The 8137-nt window shown below is 38.1% G+C and overlaps 1 protein-coding gene and 1 long non-coding RNA gene across 6 annotated transcripts in view; one reads left to right on the top strand and one right to left on the bottom strand.

Annotated features, from left to right (window-relative positions):
• The window catches only part of LOC122532455 (probable serine/threonine-protein kinase dyrk2), a 307330-nt gene that overhangs the window by 241037 nt on the left and 58156 nt on the right, over window positions 1-8137 (top strand). The gene's annotated exons all lie outside the window — the stretch shown is intronic.
• The window catches only part of LOC122532561, an 11119-nt gene continuing 5665 nt past the window's right edge, over window positions 2684-8137 (bottom strand). The window contains exons 2-3 of the long non-coding RNA XR_006307536.1: window positions 5850-5859; window positions 2684-2694 (exon numbers count right to left, since the gene is read on the bottom strand). This is a non-coding gene — a long non-coding RNA (uncharacterized LOC122532561). The remainder of the gene's footprint in view (window positions 2695-5849; window positions 5860-8137) is intronic.

The following is an 8137-nucleotide window of genomic DNA, read 5'->3' as shown; positions in this document are numbered from 1 at the left end:
TTCAAGACATCAACACTAGTTTAGTTTAAACGTATGGGCAGGAATAATTGATAAATTTTTAATTGGACCTTTTTTTCTTGACGAGAAACTAACAAGCACAAAGTACGTTGATTTTATGAGCACGCGTTTACACGAAATATTAAAGGAAGTTCCAGTCGATATTAGACTTCGTATGCGGTTTATGCACGATGGAGCTCCGCCGCATTTTAGCCGAATGGCTAGGAAATTTTTAAATCAACAGTTTGCAAATAAATGGATTGGTCGTGGAGGTCCTATTGCATGGCCTGCTCGTTCTCTGGATTTGAATCCATTAGATTTTCATTTGTGGCGACATTTAAAATCTATTGTATACGCAACATCGATTGAAAATGCTGAAATACTACGAAATAGAATAGAGCAAGGCTTCTGACAAATTCGAGAAACACCAGGAATGATAGAGAGAGTAACCAGATCAATGACAAGACGCGTGCAAGCTTGTCTTCAAATGCAAGGTAGTCATTTCGAGCATCTTTTGTAAAAGTAATTAAAACAGAAAATTCATTATGTCTCATAAACGAAGATAGATAGGACATATATTTATATGAATTTTTTTCATTATTTTTAGTCGTACAATCAGCTCTCGAAGTGGGTCCCAAGTTACGAAACATCCTGCATATCCTTGATTTCGTTGTAATCGACGGATCTGCTGTCCGAAAAATTCCGGAATATCATCGGAATTAATTCAGAATTCGCTCGCTGCCAATATCATCCTGTGTCACCGCGAAACGATATAACGCGCTGACCACGGGAGGTGCTCGCGAGATCGCGAGATCGCTTTTGCAACTGAAAAACACCCTGCGTCATTATTTCTTTCGCACGGACGAGCCTGAAGGCGATCTCGCATTGAAATTACCTCTTACGCCGTGGCTTTTCGTTTTATTTCACTTGCAATCGTTTCTACTCTCCGGGGGGTGAGGGGGGGGGGATGAAAAAGCGAGATTTTCTTCCGCGGCAGAGACCACGTGTACCGATCGCGCGCTGGTTAAAAGCGCGCGATAGCGTGGAGAGTTTATAAAAACGCAGCGAGAATTCCATCGCGGTGACTGGCGAACCGGCTTCCCTGGGAATTAGAATGAATTTTAATGTTCGAGTCTGATCGTCGTTTTTATGGTGATCGAAACCTTCTTTGGGGTTTTTTTTTTTTTTATAAATTCTACGTTGTTACAAACTGTGGATATTTATGCAAATTAATGTTCTTTATGGACGTAATCTGCGAACCGAGCTTGGGTATATACATATACATATATATATATACAGGGTGGGTCATCACATATTGCCATCTAGATTTACGTCATTATTACTACGCGTAGCGAAAAATGTTTCAGATGAAGTTAAATGGTTTCGAGAGAGGCACATTTTGATGATACTTAGTTTTCTTGTAGATGGACGTGTGGAGGACTTATGAAGGTCATTAAAGTTTTTTTTAAATGGAATCATATATTTTTTATTCCATCAGTTGATGCACCTTGATATTCTTTACAAAAATTTGTGATCCTATTTATGTTAAAAAATCATTAGTTTAGAAAATGTCGTGATATAAATGATTAAAATTAAAATATCTCCTAAACTAATCATTTTTTGATATAAATACTTTTAATATTAAAGTTCAATAAATTTTTTATTTAATTAAAGGTTATTTAATTAATATTATTTAATTAAAAGTTCAATAAATTTTTTATTTAATTAATATTATTTAATTAAAGGTTAATACTTTTTTGTAAAGAATATCAACTGATGCAATAAAATATATATGATTCCGTTTAAAAATACGTTAATGACCTTCATATGTCTACCTACAAGAAAACTAGTATCATCAAAATGTCCCCCTCTCGAAACCATTCAACTTCATCTGAAACATTTTTTCTCTACGCGTACGTAATAATGACGTAAATCTAGATGGCAATATGTGGTGACCCACCCTGTATATATTTACTGAATTTACACGGTCCTCTGTGGAATAGTTATTCGTATAATGTCGCATTGATGATGGAAAAGAATTAACTTGCGAAAAAAAGGATCATCGCGATCGAGGTTCATTTTACAAACTCGCGAGGACTGTGCCTCGTGAGCGGCCTATGCAAATTGCTTTCTTTTTTTTTTTTTTTTTTTTCATATACTCACGATGCACCCGGGTCGTTAAAGTCCCTCTTCTACGGTTTACCGACTTGATGGTTGGGTGGAAAGTAGACTCTCTTAATTTCGTGGAAGGTACGCTTCCAACGACCTGAACATTTAAACCCGACCGCTTGATAATCTTTATCTCCCATCTTAATATCGAATCGTCGCATCGATCTGTCGTTAAAATGCATTAGTTTCGTAGAAGATTTAATCATCGTGAACCATGTAACCTGAAATACCAACGGAGAATCTCGTTGCTGCCCGTATAAATTCTTATTTTATTACTCGGTCGTCTCTTTGGGAGTGTACAAAAGTTCGACGAACTCTCTGAAATCGAAATATTTTACTCTCTGTTATATGTGTACTTGCTTTATTGGACAAATTTGGAAAGTTTATCGAATATCGAGTGTTAAAATCACAAAATTTTAAATTTAAACGCTGTCTGTGTTTTAATCCTCGGATAGCCGATTTAAATGAGCGACGCGGCGAGCCGAGGCCACCAAGTCACTTTTGACCTATAGCTGAATTTTTACTATGCTTGCTTTGCACCTAACTTTTTAATACAGAATGTTACCTATATATAATAATGTTATATTATTTTAATATAATAATATAATACAATATAATATTATAATATAATATAATAATGTTCATATTATTTTTATATGATGCTTTAGCCAAAATTTCCAGAAATGTCTGTCTGAAATATTTTGCTTCTTCGCTACGCTCAAGTTCGGGGTCAACGGTGACCCGGTGTCGGCTACGCGAGGGTTAATAGTTCTCCGAAAATGTAATCTTCATTTAAGGTTAAAAAGTAGGTCTAAAAAAAAGAAGAAAAAAATCGAGAGTTAAATATTTCACTGCACTTATCTTGAAAAGTGAAAAAATAGTGCGATGAATTTCTTTCTACGGGGACAGCCACGGTTCGAAAAACATAAGTAATGGCGAGGAGGAGCTTTCTTCTCAGGGGGAAAAAAAAGAAAAATCGTTTTTCTATGCGAGAGCAACGCGGAGAGGCAGCTGCAGCAGCCCCTAAACCTCTAGTTTTTGTACCTGTGCGAGTTGGCAGGTGTTAAGATACATCTGCTATCCTCTGCACGTGTCTCGAAGGGATTCTTGCTCTCTATGGTGTTCGGATATCCACCGAGGCTGAGGCTCTCTTTCTCCGGGTACCTTAGCTTCTCTTCTTGGGAACCTTAAGTTCTGTCTGTTTGTCTGCCTCTGTGTGCGAGCCGCGTGCCTGTGTGTGCGAAAGCTGGTGGAACCGGTGCGCTCTCGATCCGTGAACGCCATACATGGTGTGTCGAAAAAAATTCCACGATTTAAATCACCGAGCTGTTTGATAAATTTATTATCGCGCGTTTGTTCGCCAAGCCACGCTCGTTTACTCGAGAAGAATACGCACCGCGCGTAACATACGATCCGAGATTGCGCTCGGATTAACGAGAAGGAGGAGAAGGAGGAGGATCCATGTTTCTTTCTTCACGTGAAATATCAAGTTCACGTTCTTCTCGTGAAGTATGCTTCTTCTCTGGGTTGAAGAACTGGGTTTTTCTCTTAAGATTAATGAAAATAACGAATGTTATTAGGTAGAGCATCGTGACATATTTGCTAAAGTGTAAAACTATATATAATAAATAACGATCCGATCGAGCTGAACAAGTGAATGAATATCGATCGTATCTCCATATACCGATACGACAACTCGAGAATTCGATATAACTATAACATTCGTTTCACAGAGAATTCTTTAGGGACCGTACTTTAGGTGCAACAAAAGAGAGAGACGTGAAGCCCGGGGTTCCTCTCGCGATGTATCTACGATCGTAAGAGAAATCTGGAAAGTGTTTTCTGAGCGCACCTTGTATACTGGACAGCGGGGCAAATCTGATCACCTGCTCTCTGCTGTTGCGCGTTGCGCGTGCTGCCAGGTGTCCCGAGAGAAATGGAAAAAACGCGAGAGCCATCGAAGATTAAGGTTCGGGCCCTTCACTTCGGGGCTAATGATAGGGCTCGAAGGTAGCGCCAGCCACGGTTTTATCTTCTTTACCCCTTCTTTTTATCTCCCTTTCTCTTCTCCTGCCTTTCTTTCTCCTCTGCACTTTTCGCCGTTCGAAAGGTTCCTTCGCTGAACGAGAGATTGAATTCGTTTATGGTCTACTTGCGGCACCTAGGCGGTTTCGCGAGCCAAAGAGATTATTGGGTACGGTGGCGGACGAAAACCATGTAAGAAAGTTGTTTTTTCTCCCGTGAAAAGTAGCTGAAAAAGTTTCTAAATCTGTGTATAATCGTGGACTTTTTCTGTGGCTGAATTTTTTTTTTTTTTTTTTTTTTTTTTTTTGTGGAACGCTTAGTTCCAGTTCTTCATATATCTACCGATTCGTCTATCGATCAGGTTCTCGAAATTGAAAACACTGAGAAAATTGATCGTTACTGTCTTACAGCCTTGAGAAGAACAGACAGAGCATCGACATACTTCGAAAGATGAAAGGCTGCAAACGTTACTTAACAGTGGGAAAATATAAATAAAAATATATATTGGCGAAATAGGCGAATACTCAGAAGACAAAAGACGAAGAGAAAGAGGGACATCCTGTTAAGGATCGTGTGTAACGCGATCGTTAATAGCCGCGGCTGGTGGTATCGACGTAATAATGGAAAAATGCAAATTAGTGTCTCACGCGACGCGAAAGTTGCATAATGCCATCCTGAAGAAAGGTCAACGCGCGTAGCCTTGTGGCTTACATAAAACATGTATCTATATGCGTGTATGTCTGTGTGTGTGTGTGTGTGTATGTATGTTTGAATTGGTTCGCGTCGCTTCGATGCTTCGCAGAAAACAAACGCGGCTCGTTATTTCTTCGACAATTAAGACGGTACAGTTAGGAGAGCTGGGACATACACTAAAATGTTCCTTTTTCTGTCTTCTCTCTCTCTCTCTCGTTCATTTTCTTCTTTTTTTTCTTTTTTAATTAACGAACATAATCACGGGCTCGCCCGAGGAACAATGGCTCGTGAAAGCGATTCACAAAGGTTCGCCGGAGCGGGAACATCGATTGGAGGTCATTAATGGGGACTCCCGATGACTTTCTTCGGGTGCAGTCATCGAGTAATGTCTTCGTTCATCGTCGCAGAACTATCTTCCTCGCCCCGATCTGGCGATCGTTTCTTTGTTTTCGATATCCCGTTCCTTTCTTTTCTCTCTCTCTCTCTCTCCCTCTCCCTCTCTCTCTCTTCTATATTGCACGGTGGTAAGAGAAGATTACTCCAGAAAAAAAATATCAATCAGGTCACTCGCATTGAATAGCGATCACTTTGTCTCAGGGAATGTATTTCTACAGAAGGGAACGCAATTATTTCACTATAGCGATTGTGTGTTGGTTAAACTTGTAACGCTGGAATATTGTATAAATAATATTGTAATACTGGAATATTGTATAAATAATATTGTAATACTGGAATATTGTAATACTGTTTGAAAGGGAGAGTGACTTTTTATCGATCAGCTCAGTTGATTTTATTGAAATATTGGGCTCCTTGCGCAGAGTGGTTTCTCAAAGTTCGCTGAAGGGGCAGAAAAATTTGACGCGGATGTTGATTGCGATTTCTTTTATTAGGTCCGAATGTATGGGACAACGTCACTGCGCAGTTAGATTTTGACAAAATAATATAGAAATAACATTTAATACGACAGAAGTTTCGCTGCTGTCGCTTGTGCAAAATCAAACTTGAAAGCGGAAGTTGAAACCTTGTCGAAAGAGCTTTCAAAGGTTAGAACAACGCCACTTTCCGTAGTAAATGCGCGCATCCTCTCGAAACGTGCGTTGACCCGTACGCTCCAATGGCACAAGGTTACCGTACAATTCGACATTGATAATGAAGCACAGGTACATTGAACTAATGGCTCCGCTCCGTTACTTCCGGACGCGCCTAAGTTAGCGAAACGCTGCGTGGAAAGCTCGTCCAATCACAGCGGACAGAACACTCCGTTGAAAACTCCTAATTTCCTCGTTCGTTCTCTTGTTCAAACAACTAGTTTCTATCCACTTGGTGAATTTTTATCTTCTTGTTATCATTATATTTCTTTTTTTCTTAATCATTCGAATTATTTAATTTAATGTATACTATTCACATTAGAGAGTAATTGAATGAACATTTGGTCGGGAAGTATGTTTCACGCAGAGAAGAATATTTTAATTTATAATATAATTTATAATATGTAGCGGTTAATTTATAATTCGGTAACGAAGATACGCTTTGGGAATATCAAAAATTTAATTGCAATTTAGTGTCTGATTTCCAACCTTCAATTTTCCGCGTGTTTCAGTGATTATTAACGTTAGATGCTTATGATACATTGCACGTACACAACAATATAATAAAACTATAAACTGTCTACGTTTAATACTATCACTTCCTGCAGATAAGTTTTTTAAATTATAGATTGTACGTTGACATGCTAAATTTTTTACATTAAACATAGCATATTTTGATTCAGATACTTAGCAGTTGGTGGGTTTCTAAATCTGCAGAATGACAATTAACGAAATATATATATATAATATTCTGTAATAGAGACTGCTTTCGAAACTATAAATTATACAAAATTATACATGTTATACGTACTAACCTTTTTACATTAAACGTAGCAAGTAGTGGATTCCACAACAATCTTGATTCGAATACTTCACAACCGGAGGACTTCTAAATCTGCAGAATGACAACTAACGAAACATATAATATTCTATGTAATGGAGACTGCTTTCAAAACTATAAATTATACAAATTATATGTATATTATACGTTGACGTACTAACTTTTTTTACATTAAACATTGTAATTGGTTGGCTGCAATCTTGATTCAAATGCTTCACAATCTTCCAAGGGAACCTCTAAATCTACAGAATGATAATTGACAAAATATTCTGTAATTCTCTATATAATAGAGAATTACACTCCGTCGTAGCTGTAGAAAGAAAGGAAAAAGAAAAATACTTGGCTGAAATTCAGTCTTTCGTTCATACGACAATTTTAATGCACAGTCTCGTCTCGTGGATAACCATTTCAATGGTAAACAAACGATAGCAGTTGCCTGAAATGGTAACAGTAGCTAGCCGTCTATCGTCCTCTTTCGTATTATTTCGTGCTTATCACCGTTTTATCAGCGGAACGAACGTGTGTGGACTTCTTGTATGGGAGAAGAGATAACCGCATCGTTCCTTCACATTTGAAACTCTCTCGTTCGCGCGCACGCGTGTGCAGATATGCACGAAGCTAGCTGCTTCCGAAACCACCCACGTCATCTCTTTGTCTCCTGTTACTAAATCGGCTCGTTCGGTAGACGACTCGAGAGCGAGAGACCGTGTATAAATTAGAAGTGGCTGCGGTGGTCCTTAATTAACAGAAATAAGCCAGCCCCCCCTTCGGCCCATCCAGTCGAACACCCAGTGTTCGCATGAAGTATGCCTTATGTTAATTGACACAAAGCGAACGTGGATCTGCTCGCCGTCGGGGATTAATGTAAATTGTCATGGCGAGTTTTCATTTGGCGGGTGAAACTGTTGCTTGCTGTCGCGGTGATGAAAGATTCAAAGAAACGACAAAGACTCTCAGGTGTAATCGTTTGGAACTCTGATCGCGGTAGAATAGAGTGTAAATTTATACGTGTGTGATTATTTATATGTACGTTCTCCAGGAGATATTTCACGATGAAGATTTTTGAATTAGATTAATTTTCGTCGAGGCAATAAATGGCAGATGACGATTTAAAGAGTATAATATAAATGTACATTATGACTTGCTACATATATATATATAAAAGGTGTATATTTGTATTTATTTTCGTCTCTGTTAAACTCTATCTCTCACTTTCATCCCTGCGACATTCTCTTAACTCTTCTACATATATATATATATATATATATATATATATATATATATATATATATATATATATATATATATATATTTTTATATATTT

Source organism: Frieseomelitta varia, unplaced genomic scaffold, assembly GCF_011392965.1.
Source record: "Frieseomelitta varia isolate USP_RPSP 00005682 unplaced genomic scaffold, Fvar_1.2 scaffold_140, whole genome shotgun sequence".
Lineage (NCBI taxonomy): Eukaryota > Metazoa > Arthropoda > Insecta > Hymenoptera > Apidae > Frieseomelitta > Frieseomelitta varia.
Note: the sequence above shows the minus strand (reverse complement) of the source record. Positions and strands in the feature narration are given on the sequence as shown.